Source organism: Spinacia oleracea, chromosome 6 (assembly GCF_020520425.1).
Source record: "Spinacia oleracea cultivar Varoflay chromosome 6, BTI_SOV_V1, whole genome shotgun sequence".
Classification (NCBI taxonomy): Eukaryota; Viridiplantae; Streptophyta; class Magnoliopsida; order Caryophyllales; family Amaranthaceae; genus Spinacia; species Spinacia oleracea.
In genome coordinates, this window is record NC_079492.1 from 136,120,894 (window position 1) to 136,133,321 (window position 12,428).

Consider the following 12,428-nt stretch of genomic DNA (forward strand, 5'->3'; position numbering starts at 1 on the left):
CACAGCGAGCGATGTCGCCCGCCCAGCGAGCGATGTCGCGCCCCCAGCGAGCGATGGCTCGCGCGCACAGCGAGCGATGTCGCGCGCCCAGCGAGCGATGTCGCGCGCCCAGCGAGCGATGGCTCGCGCGCCCAGCGAGCGATGTCGCGCGCCCAGCGAGCGATGTCGCGCGCGCGCACTGCGAGCGATAGCTCGCGTGCGATGAGCGCTGGCGCACGAAGCGAGCACCAATGCGTGCGGAGGCTTGCGATAGGGAAGCAGCAGCTATGCGACGAGCGCATGGGCTGCGCGCACATGGCCAGCAATGGCTGTGTGCGTACGGCCCATGGGCGTGCAACGCGTAGGGTGTTTGCGTTACGATTAGATCGTTTTGAATGTTTAATTTGAAAATTTCAGTTCACGTAATTTTAATTAATTTTAAAATTAATAATTTAAATTATTTTCTTGGATTTTAATTTTGAATATTATAATTATAATAAATGTTATTTATTCTAATTATTTTACTAAAATTAAAATCATGAATTAATTTAAATACGACTGAAATTAAATTAAATTTTTGGATTCAATTATAAATTGATATGAGCTTTAAATTTTAATTAAATGTGTATGTTTCCGGTTGGACTAGAAATACATTTTTATGTTTAAAATTAGTAAAGCATATAAATTTATTGGTTTAAGTGGGAGCGCTTTTTAGTCATAAACTCTTGATTAGGTCTACAAATCGTTAAGGTTAAAACAACTTGATTAGAATTAATAAGGACTGAATAATTGGTAGATTATTGGTGCCCTTGATTAATTGCTGCAAATGTTTACGTGATGCATAATGTGTTTTACTAACCAGCTATGTGGGCCATTCATGATAATGAATGGGTGAATGGTATATATTGTATATGTACTGTTTTGCAGGTTATGAAGTGACTAGTATGGCCCAAATAGGATAGAAAATATGGTCTGCGTACCATTAATTTGAATGTAATTGGTCTAAAGTACCAAAGTTATTTTTCAATTCAAATATGGTCTGCGAACCATCAAATAGTTGTAATTAGTTATAGCTTATCCTATTTGAAGAAAATGGTGCCTCCCACGGAGATTTTCAAGACGGACTTTGAAGTCAAAGCTTCAAGATGAAGTCGGGCCATACTAGATCACAAATATCTTATGCATGTTTTAAGTTATTTATTGTTTTAAATATGTCTTAAAATGCATGAGATCAAAAGCTTGATTATGTTGCATGATTAAGGATTTTAGTTCACTTAAAATCTAACCAACATAGTAAGAGCCTTAAGTTCCAAACTTAAAAATTGAGTTAAAAGGTGCCATGCCAAAATATACACTTGCTTGGATATCCTTTACATCAATCTAGTAATAGTTTTCGCTCAGCGAGGTGTTACTTATTGGTCCTAAAGGGGCAAGGTACACAAATAATTGTGAGTACATGTTAGTTTTGGTGAAACTCAACGATATAAGTAAGGAGTCCTTTTATGTCGTGGCAAATTCGATAGGTTTACCTAATAAGTTCTTAGACGTACCTATCAACCAAGAATAGTTTCTAGACTATTAGCAAAAGGCTTTTGCTTACCTAAGATGTTCTAGGATTAAGTCGACAAACTGTGCTTAGTTCTTCAATGATTTTAGGATCTTGGAATCATTTTATTCACACCTGCCGGAACACATAATTTGAATAAAATGCTTAATAAACATTGAATTATGCATGTATGCTAGAATTTAAGTTTATTAAGAGAAACTGTGAATGGTTATTTATTTGTTTATTCTTTTCAATTGTAGTTTTAATATGGCAAACAACAATCAAAACATCATCATGGGTTCTGAGCTTATGGTCAAGCTGAACCTGACAAATTTTCTTGAATGGGAAGCTAAGCTAGTTGAAATAGTCAAACTCAATGGACTAGAGTATGTACTGTCACATCCCATGCCAAGCTACTATGCCAGAGACATGACCCCTGAGAGATTTTACGCCTGGGATGCAGATCTCAAAAAGGTTATGAGTCTCATGCTGAACAATATCCCTGATGATTGGGCTAAAAGGTTTGTAGCCTATGAACCTTTTACGCTCATCAAGAATCTGAGGGATATCTGTCGTGGAAGTACGGAGGACAGGGACCTGAACGTCCATGAATCAATGTCTGGTCTAAAGGTTAGTTCTCCCAACAGGTGTTATATGATGGAGGTCCAAGAAACACATGTTCAGCTCCTTCGCACTAAACAGAGGGTAGGCGTCCCACTGAGGTTCCATGTGGATCTTATGTGTTCATATTTTGATCGCCTAAGTCTACTAGGAACACCAATAAGCGAAAGGATGGCAGTCTCTGTCTTGCTCAATTCACTACACAGTGGGTTTGGTCGCTTCAAGCAACTATACCTAAGTGAACCAAGAGAAGAAACAGTTGCAGAATTTATTCACCTTGTCAGAAAGGCTGAAATAGTACTGGACTGTGAAGCCAAAGATTTACTCAAGGCTAGAAAGAGACCATTCAAGGAAGGTGGAAAGTCCAAGGGCAATGCTAAATCAAAGCAGGACAAGTCCACATCAAGCTGTCTTTATTGTGATGGAATAGGCCATTACAAAAGAGAATGTCCAAAGCTAAAGGAAGATCAGAAGAACGGAACAGTCGTTCCATCTTCAGGTATTTTCGTTATAGACTGTATACTTGCTAATTCAACTTCTTGGGTATTAGATACAGGTTGTGGCTCACACTTATGTTCCAATCCACAGGGACTAAGAAGAAGTAGAAAGTTAAGCAAGGGTGAAGTCGACCTACGAGTGGGAAATGGAGCACGGATTGCTGCATTAGCTGTAGGAACTTACTATTTGTCGTTGCCCTCCGGGCTAGTTTTGGAACTGGAAGAATGTTTCCATGTTCCAAGTCTTACTAAAAACATCATTTCAGTTTCTTGCTTAGATGCTAAGGGATTTTCCTTTTTAATAAAAGACAATAGTTGTTCGTTTTATTTTAAAGAGATGTTTTATGGATCTGCTAGATTAGTCAATGGACTTTATTTATTAGATCACGACAAACAAGTATATAACATAAATACCAAAAGGGCCAAAAAGGATGATTCAGATCTCACCTATCTGTGGCATTGTCGATTAGGCCATATAAACTTGAAACGCTTAGAAAGACTTCAAAAGGAAGGAATTCTAGAACCATTTAACTTAGAGGATTATGGTAAATGCGAATCATGTTTACTTGGCAAAATGACAAAGCAACCTTTCTCTAAAGTTGGAGAAAGAGCAAATGAACTATTGGGTTTAATCCATACAGATGTATGTGGACCAATGAGTACAAATGCTAGAGGTGGTTTCAGCTACTTTATCACTTTCACTGATGACTTCAGTAGGTATGGTTATGTCTACCTAATGAAGCATAAGTCTGAATCCTTTGACAAATTCAAGGAATTTCAGAGTGAAGTAGAGAATCAATTAGGCAAGAAGATTAAGGCACTGCGGTCTGATAGAGGCGGTGAATATCTGAGCTATGAATTTGATGACCATCTGAAAGAATGTGGAATTCTATCAGAGTTGACTCCTCCTGGAACACCACAATGGAACGGTGTGTCGGAACGGAGGAACAGAACCTTGCTAGACATGGTCAGGTCAATGATGGGTCAGGCCGAACTTCCATTAGAATTTTGGGGACATGCACTAAATACAGCTGCACTCACTATAAATAGAGCTCCGTCTAAAGCTGTCGAAAAGACTCCATACGAATTATGGTTTGGAAAGCCTCCAAATGTGTCTTTTCTTAAGATTTGGGGATGTGAAGTATACGTCAAACGATTAATTTCAGACAAACTTCATCCAAAATCTGACAAATGTATCCTTGTGGGCTATCCAAAGGAAACAAAGGGGTATTACTTCTACAATACATCTGAGAACAAAGTGTTTGTTGCTCGAGATGGTGTCTTTTTGGAGAAAGATCACATTTCCAAAATGACAAGTGGGAGAAAAGTAGACCTCGAAGAAATTCGAGTCGAACAACAAACTCTAGAGAATGCTCAAGATGACATTCAGGATGAAACTCAGAGATCTTTAGAAGAATCTGGTGAGAATCATGGTCAATCTAGAAATGTTACCCCGCGTAGATCGCAAAGATATAGATCTCAACCGGAAAGATACTTAGGTATTTTGACGAACGAGAGCTATGACGTTCTATTACTTGAAAGTGATGAACCTGCGACTTACAAGCAAGCTATGACGAGCCCTAGCTCCAAGCAGTGGCAAGAAGCCATGCAATCTGAATTAGACTCCATGTCTGAAAACCAAGTATGGGATTTGGTCGATTTGCCAGATGGCTACCAAGCCATTGGAAGCAAATGGGTTTTCAAACTGAAAAAGGACAAGGATGGGAAACTTGAAGTTTTCAAAGCTAGATTGGTTGCAAAAGGTTACAGGCAAGTCCACGGTGTGGATTACGATGAAACCTTTTCACCAGTTGCAATGCTAAAGTCTATTCGAATAATGTTAGCAATCGCTGCATATTACGATTACGAAATATGGCAGATGGATGTCAAAACTGCTTTCTTAAACGGCGTTTTAACAGAAACTGTGTTTATGACACAGCCTGAAGGTTTTGAGGATCCAAAGAATGCTAAAAAGGTATGCAAGCTAAAGAAGTCAATCTACGGATTGAAGCAGGCATCCAGGAGCTGGAATATACGTTTTGATGAAGCAGTCAGTGACTTTGGTTTCATCAAGAACGCGGACGAATCTTGTGTATACAAGAAGGTCAGTGGGAGCAAAATTGCTTTCCTAGTATTATATGTCGACGACATATTGCTTATCGGAAATGACATTCCTATGTTGAACTCTGTCAAGATTTGGCTTGGGAAATGTTTTTCGATGAAGGATCTAGGAGAAGCACGGTACATATTGGGCATCAAGATTTACAGAGATAGATCTAAAAGGATGATTGGACTTAGTCAAAGCACTTATATCAATAAGGTGCTTGATAGGTTCAAGATGGCGGACTCCAAGCGAGGCTACCTACCCATGTCTCATGGAATGACTCTAAGCAAGACTCAGTGCCCAAAAACACTTGATGAGCGTAGACGAATGAATGGGATTCCATATGCATCATTGATTGGTTCAATAATGTATGCTATGATATGTACACGCCCGGATGTTGCGTACGCACTCAGTGCTACGAGCAGATACCAGTCAGACCCAGGAGAGGCGCATTGGACTGCTGCCAAGAACATTCTGAAGTACCTGAAAAGGCACAAAGATGACTTCCTGGTCTATGGTGGAGATGATGAATTAATTGTTAAAGGCTATACGGACGCAAGTTTCCAAACCGACAAAGATGATTTCAGATCACAGTCTGGGTTTGTCTTCTGCCTCAACGGAGGAGCAGTAAGCTGGAAAAGTGCTAAGCAAAGCACCATTGCGGATTCTACAACTGAAGCGGAGTACATTGCTGCACATGAAGCAGCAAAGGAAGCTATATGGCTAAGGAAGTTCATAGGAGAACTTGGTGTAGTCCCCTCCATTAAAGGACCAATAGCCCTGTATTGTGATAATAACGGAGCTATTGCACAGGCAAAAGAGCCTAGACACCACCAGAGAGTCAAGCATGTACTTCGTAGATTTCACCTTCTACGAGAGTTCGTTGAAAGAAAAGAAGTCGAGATAAGCAAAATTGGAACTGATGACAACATATCAGATCCATTAACTAAACCTCTGCCGCAAGCGAAGCACAACTCGCACACTGCAGCTATGGGAATCAAGCATATTGGAGAATGGCTTTGATGTCTCTGTTTAATGTTTTAAAGTTTTAGAGTTTAAATCTTTGTAAAACATTATTGGTTAATCATTCACAATAAATGAAAGGAATTCATTTTTCCATTTAATTTGTGGTTTATTAAATGATGAGTCCCTTCAATTTGACGATATATTCAAGATAGACTGTCAGGACCAGTCCTGTGACTAAGAAATGTCTATCAAGTGAACTTGAATGTCAAAGGTTGAAAATGGTCCCTAATCGGAGTTTTCTATAAAATTGGACGCATAGAAAACGTTAGACGATTAGAATGCAAGATGACTAGTAGTTCTGTTTCTTGAACTATGTGGACATGGCAATGTCATAATCATTTGCATAGATACTTACTTTGGGAAGACTAGTATCGGACAAGACCTATGAAACTTTACTGTAAGAGATGAAAGTCTGTCATAAGTAAATTTCATTAAATTATTAGACACTAAATCCTCAATACCTGAGTGATTTGAGATTACTTGTTTGAGAACTGGTTGCTTTGACGTTGACCAACCGTCGCACCGTAAAAGGAGGCTATAAAGGCAACGCTCAGGTAATCACCTATCAAACGAAGTCTAATCTCAAGATCGCAAGATTGGGATTGTCCTCCCATAAATCGGGATGAGATGCTTAAAAGTTGTACAAGGCCACTCGGAGAGCTAGAAACTGTGAAATGCATGGCCGTGCTCGGATGAATCATAGGCTATGATTATCTGTTTATTTGATCAGTTGAACTCTGAAACCGAGGAACACCTCTGGACATAATAAGGATGACAACTCTTACCTTATGTTCAAGAGCAAGCATCGAGCGACAAAGGAATTAGGAAATGCACACTTGTCCCTAAGGACAAGTGGGAGACTGAAGGAAATAATGCCCTTGGTCCAAGTATGCATTCTATATTAAGTCTAATAAATGCGGTTCAGTATTAATTAACAAGTTAATAATTCAGTGAGATCAAGTGAGCTGAATGCCTAGCTAGAGGCCGCTTCAGTTCAAGTGGAATTAATGATATTAATCCACAGCTTACTCTTGACTGAACCCGTAGGGTCACACAAATAGTACGTAAACGGATCAAGTATTTAATGGCATTAAATACTCCATCTATGAATATTCGGAACCGACGGATCTTGGTTTCAGTGGGAGCTAAGATCGTCACAGGCAAGGAATGAATACTCCGGAAACGATGATATTGCCGGAAACGGAAATATGGATCGTATCGGAAATATAAATATTATCCAAGTCGTAGATGTTGCCGGAAACGGAAACATGGTACGTGTCGGAAAATATTATCGGAAATGGAAATATTGCCAGAATCGGAAATATTGCCGGAAACGGAAATATTGTCAGAATCGGAAATATTACCGGAATCGGAAAATAATTCCGGAAACGGAAATATTAAATATTTGTTCGAAACGGAAATTAATTCTGGAATCGGAAATATTAAATATTGTTCGTATCGGAAATGAATTCCGGAATCGGAAAATTTAATCGGAAGCGCATCGTACGAATAAGCATCGGACGAGGCCTGCCGGACGAGGCCCAGCACGAAGCCAGGCCATCGCCCAGCAAAGCCAAGCGCGCCGCACAAACAGCCATGCCAGGCCCAGCGCAAGGCCAGGCCCAGCAGGCTGCGCGCAGCGCGCAGCGCGCACAGCGCGCACAACACACGCAGCGCGCGCGGGCGCTGAGTGGGCTGTTGCTCGCGCGCACGCATGGGGCCCATCGTGGCTGCCGTGCGTGTGTGTGCAAGTGTTTGTCTTCGTGCACGTTTCCTAAAACATGCAGAGTTCGGTTAATGATTAAATTCCTAATTCTATTTGATAAATTAATTAAATTAGAGTTCTTGTAGAATTCTAGGTTTAATTAATTTGTATCTGAATAGGATTTCGATTCCCTTTCCATACCGCTATAAATATGAGGCTAGGGCTCACAATTTATAACACAAGTTTCAAAGTATTCAAAGTGAGTTTTGAGAGAAAAATTCAGTCACACATTTGCCTATAAAGTGCCGAAAATAATAGTACCTTAAGGGCGATTCTAGTTGGTCAATCTTAAGGCGGATCCGGACGTGCTGTGGACTATCTACGGAGGGACGACACTTGGAGTCCTAAAGACTTGTTCTTGTTCGGTTCGGGCGCAGCTAGGGAAGGCACGCAACAAAGAGTATGCATCTAATCTATGCTAAATGATTATGTGTAAATAATATGTTTTCCTGGGTTTATGGTTTTTCCGCATGATTTATGAATTGTCATATGTATCATAACCTAACATTTTTCACCATTTTTTTTGCAGTTATACAAACAAACAAAAATCGATATTATTTGGTCCTCATTTGCCATATGTTAAGCACTAGCTCTTTGCATCAAATTGGTTTTTCATTTGGTGTTGCATGGTTTCACTTTCTCTCACACATATCTTAGGGCACAGTGGTAATTGCACCATAATTTTAAAAACTTTTCAATACCATATTTGAGAAATAAACACCATTTTTGAACTTTTGAGTACCATTTTTGAGCTTCTGAGTACCATTTTTGAACTTTTGGGTACCATTTTTGAACTTATGAGTACCATAATTGAACTTATGAGTACCATATTTAAACTTATTCTGATCTGATATATTTTTGTCAAAACATATCTGAGATTGGAATATAGTTCCTCTTTTCTAAACATACTCTTAGGGGCTATTAGTTAAGTTAAGTGAACTTAAATTAGTTCAAAAACATTCATTTAATGTAATCCCCCGTAAATTTATAAATTTTATTAATATATTTTAACGTATATTATTTTTATTTAAATAGAATTTATGAATTTTAGTAATAAATATATAATTAACGTATATTTATTTATTACATTTTTAATATTTTCAACGGTTTACGAAATTGAAAATGATTTTAGAATTTTAAGTTAAAACGAATTCGAATTACGAAATTTCCGTTCGATTGAAATTAGGAAGCAATCTTAACCATTTTGGATTCAACAACCCAAATCCTACTCCTAGCGCAATTGGATAAAGCCCAAACCATTAAAACCCAAAAAGGAACCCAAACCCTTACCCAAAATTGATTTACGTGAAAAAAAAAAAACAAGAAACCTCAAAAACCCTCATTCTCTCATTCAGCAACCACGTGAACCCATCCCTCCCCTGCTTCACGTTGCTGCAGCTGTCCACGCCGCCTCCACCGCCGGCGTTTCTTCCGTCGTAGTCCCTCTCCGTCGTCGCCGGTAACTCTCTCCCCCTCCTCTTCTCTTTCGTTTTTCTCTCTCTCTCTCTCTCTCTCTCTCTCCCGTTTTATTGCTCTCCTCCTTAAGCCTTGTGTTCTTGTTACTTGAACAGCACCTCTGCCGCCGACGTCGACCAGTCACCCCCCACTGTGTCGCCGCCCCCTAAAGGACCAACCACCGCCCTCCTTCATCTCTCGCTCGTGGAACTCTTCCACTCGTTGCTTCTTTGTTTCTTGCTCAGCCACGTGCAACCACCACCGCAACCACGTGCAACCACCAACACCAGTCGCGTAGCCCAACCCGCGGCCACCAGTGCTTCTGCCGTCGTACCTCCGCCGGCCAGCCACTCTCTCTCCTTGTTTTGGTTAATCCTTTACCCTTTAATTTAATTAATGTAATATTAATGTTTTAATAATTTAATTAGTGTTTTCATATTTAAATTATTAAGTTTTGATGATGTAGTTAGAAATTTCAAATTATATGTTGTTGAAATTAATGTAATCATTTTCAGATTTGTTAATTGCGTTTAAGTTAGAGTTTTAATGAAGTTTTATTAATTTAATTCATGTTTCTTGAATATAAATTATAAGTTTTTATGATTAAGTTAGATTTTCAGATTATATATTATGCTTAATTAATAATTTAATTTTCATATTACATAATCAAATTGAAATAAGAGTTTTTAGTATTTAAAGCATGAATTGTAAGGTTTTAATATTATAAAATCATAATAGAATGATTATATATTATTAAAGTTATTATTTTCATGATTTTAAGAACGTTGATTATATTTTGTGGACGTTTGAAATTATTTTATATTGCTGGAAATTTTAAAAGGGATGTTTTATTGGAGTTTAGAACGTTTTGGGATCATTAGTTTAATAGTTATTATGCTTGGAGGTTAATTAGTTAAGTTTCGATATTGGGGATGGTTCAAAATATGTTTAGGATGTATTTAGAGTACTTTAATATTGCTGTAAATTGTTGGATATTGATTGGGGAATTTTATTGGTTGTTTTTAGGCGGAGAATTCTTTGTAGGCGACTTTTGAATTCGTTAAAGTGACTTATCAGTTTGTTTACACAAGGTACGTACATACCGTGTGCTTGGATGTGTGTTGTATTGAGAATATGATGAATATATTTATGAACTTGTTTATGTTGGAATTTCATGTTCAATGTAGTTGAATTAATGCGTTGAGCATAGAACTTTATTTATAAGAATTGAATCATGTTAGCATGGAATATTGATGCAAGCATGTTGGTTTTGTGGAACTTTATATTATTTAATATTGGTTTAGATCTTTATTGATCGTTGTTCCTCTTTAGATTTTCACTACTTTATAAGGGCCGAGGACCTTGTTTGGTAGTTGAACCTTATACCTAATAAAGGTTTTTAAATATGGATAAAGGACGGATTAAAGTAGTTGGAATTGGCTCTTGGTTGAATGTTGTGATCACTGGTTTAATTCAAAGATAAAAGAAGTTGTGTTTACTTGTAGAATATAATATTTATGTTCGATGGGTCATAACCAAGTATTAAAAGTTAAGTCATGTAAAGTGAAAATGAGTAGCAATAGCTTTAGACTATGCACGTCTAAAGTGACGGACATCAGGAGTTGGGGTCATGGGTAGCCTATGGCTTTTTCTGGGGCCGGATTGATCACCGGTTCTATTTTTATTTAAAAGTCCCTCGATATCGCAGGTCATTGGGGTTTACGGAGTCGCGACCGTACCTCGTCTTCCTTAGTGAAGAAAAAGAAGTTTCTAGTAGACAACTCAGTCCATTGACTATTTCAATTAAAATAATGTTAATGATACAAAGGTCTAGTTCAGTCAAATATAGTCTTCAAGTCGATATATCTTGATTATCCTTGCTTATGTTTTATTTAGTACCATGTTAGGATCGTTCGTTTAATAGAATCATGTTAGGATTATTATTGATTTAGTATGTAGTACTCAGCTTTGCTGATTACGTGCTTTTGCTTGTGCATGTTGATCATGGCTATGCCTTATTGATCCTGTGATGACCCAATCTTTGGTGAGCAGTCTCTAAGGATCAATAAGCATTGTCCATCTGCAGGTTTGAAGATGTTGCATCATTGGGATCGGGAATAGAGAGCTTGTATTTAGGTTTGATTTGCTAAGTTAACTTGGGTTTGTTAATTGGGACTTTAAACTTGTCGTACTATTTATATTTCTTTATTTTCGTTGGATGATTTTTGGGACTAAACCTGTAATCGATTATTTATAAACCTACAGTTAGTTTTATGTTTTCCGCTGCAAAATTCTGAATAATCCGTTACGTTTTCACACGGGCGATAATGCCTTGATAATTCTCTACGTTTTATATTAAAAGATTATTTTAGAAAAGAGAGAATTGTCGGGGTGTTACATTTAAGTTCAGCTCAAAAGTGTCTAAGTACTCGTAACCCCTTACTTAAATTAAATAATACTCGCACAATAATATTTTTAAGAGTTACAATTACTATTTGATTCTACTACGAAGAGTTCCCACCGCCTTTGGCGAGTGGACTAATCTCCCGCGGAGTTTGCATGGGTATCTCGATAGGCATCATCCCTCCCACTTGAGATATTTTCCATACCCAAGGCTCGAACTCGAGATCTTGGTTAAGGAGCAAGAGACTCTTAACCACTCATGCTAACCTCAATTACTATTTGATAACTTCATACAATCATCCCGTATTTTTTTAGAAGTTACAATTTCATTTTTGATAACTATTACACCCACTCCCAATCGGATACATGTACGTATATAGAGTTACATACTTTTTTGCCCATTTGAAAAGTTTTACTCATTTCAAATGAGCAAAATTAATCAAATGAGAAAGGTAACCCTTGACTAAACCTTGCTATAAGATTTCTTCTATTTGGCTTATTTTGTCTGAACTTATTTTATCTGAAAAAACTTATTTTTGTGTGAAAATGTATGAAAATAAACCTATTTTTTCTGAACTTATCTTATACGGAATATGAACTTATCTGAACTTAATTTAGCTTATTTGAACTTTTCTAAACATATTTTTTATGAAATAAGTCAAAATAAAGTCGAACAAAACAATGCTTAGGTATACCTAGATACAAGAAGGATTTCGATCGATATACACGAGTATAAAAAGTAAATAGTCGTTGCGATGTAAGGTCCTGTTCTTTTTAGCTTAATTTCAGTTTCAAGGCTTATTTTTCAATTCAGTGTAGCTTATTATTATTACTAGCTTTTGAGCCCGTTCATAGTGGTTGTTAAGCCGTATTTTAAAATACTAATTTTATTGAGGGCTTGTGGTTTTAGTGGGAAAATATGACTTATATAGAGGTGGAATTTAAAAGTTGAAAAAAAAATATCTAAATTAGATGGTGAATTAATATTGAGTGTTAAAGAGGAATATGGAGTGGAAGAGCTTGAATGAACAT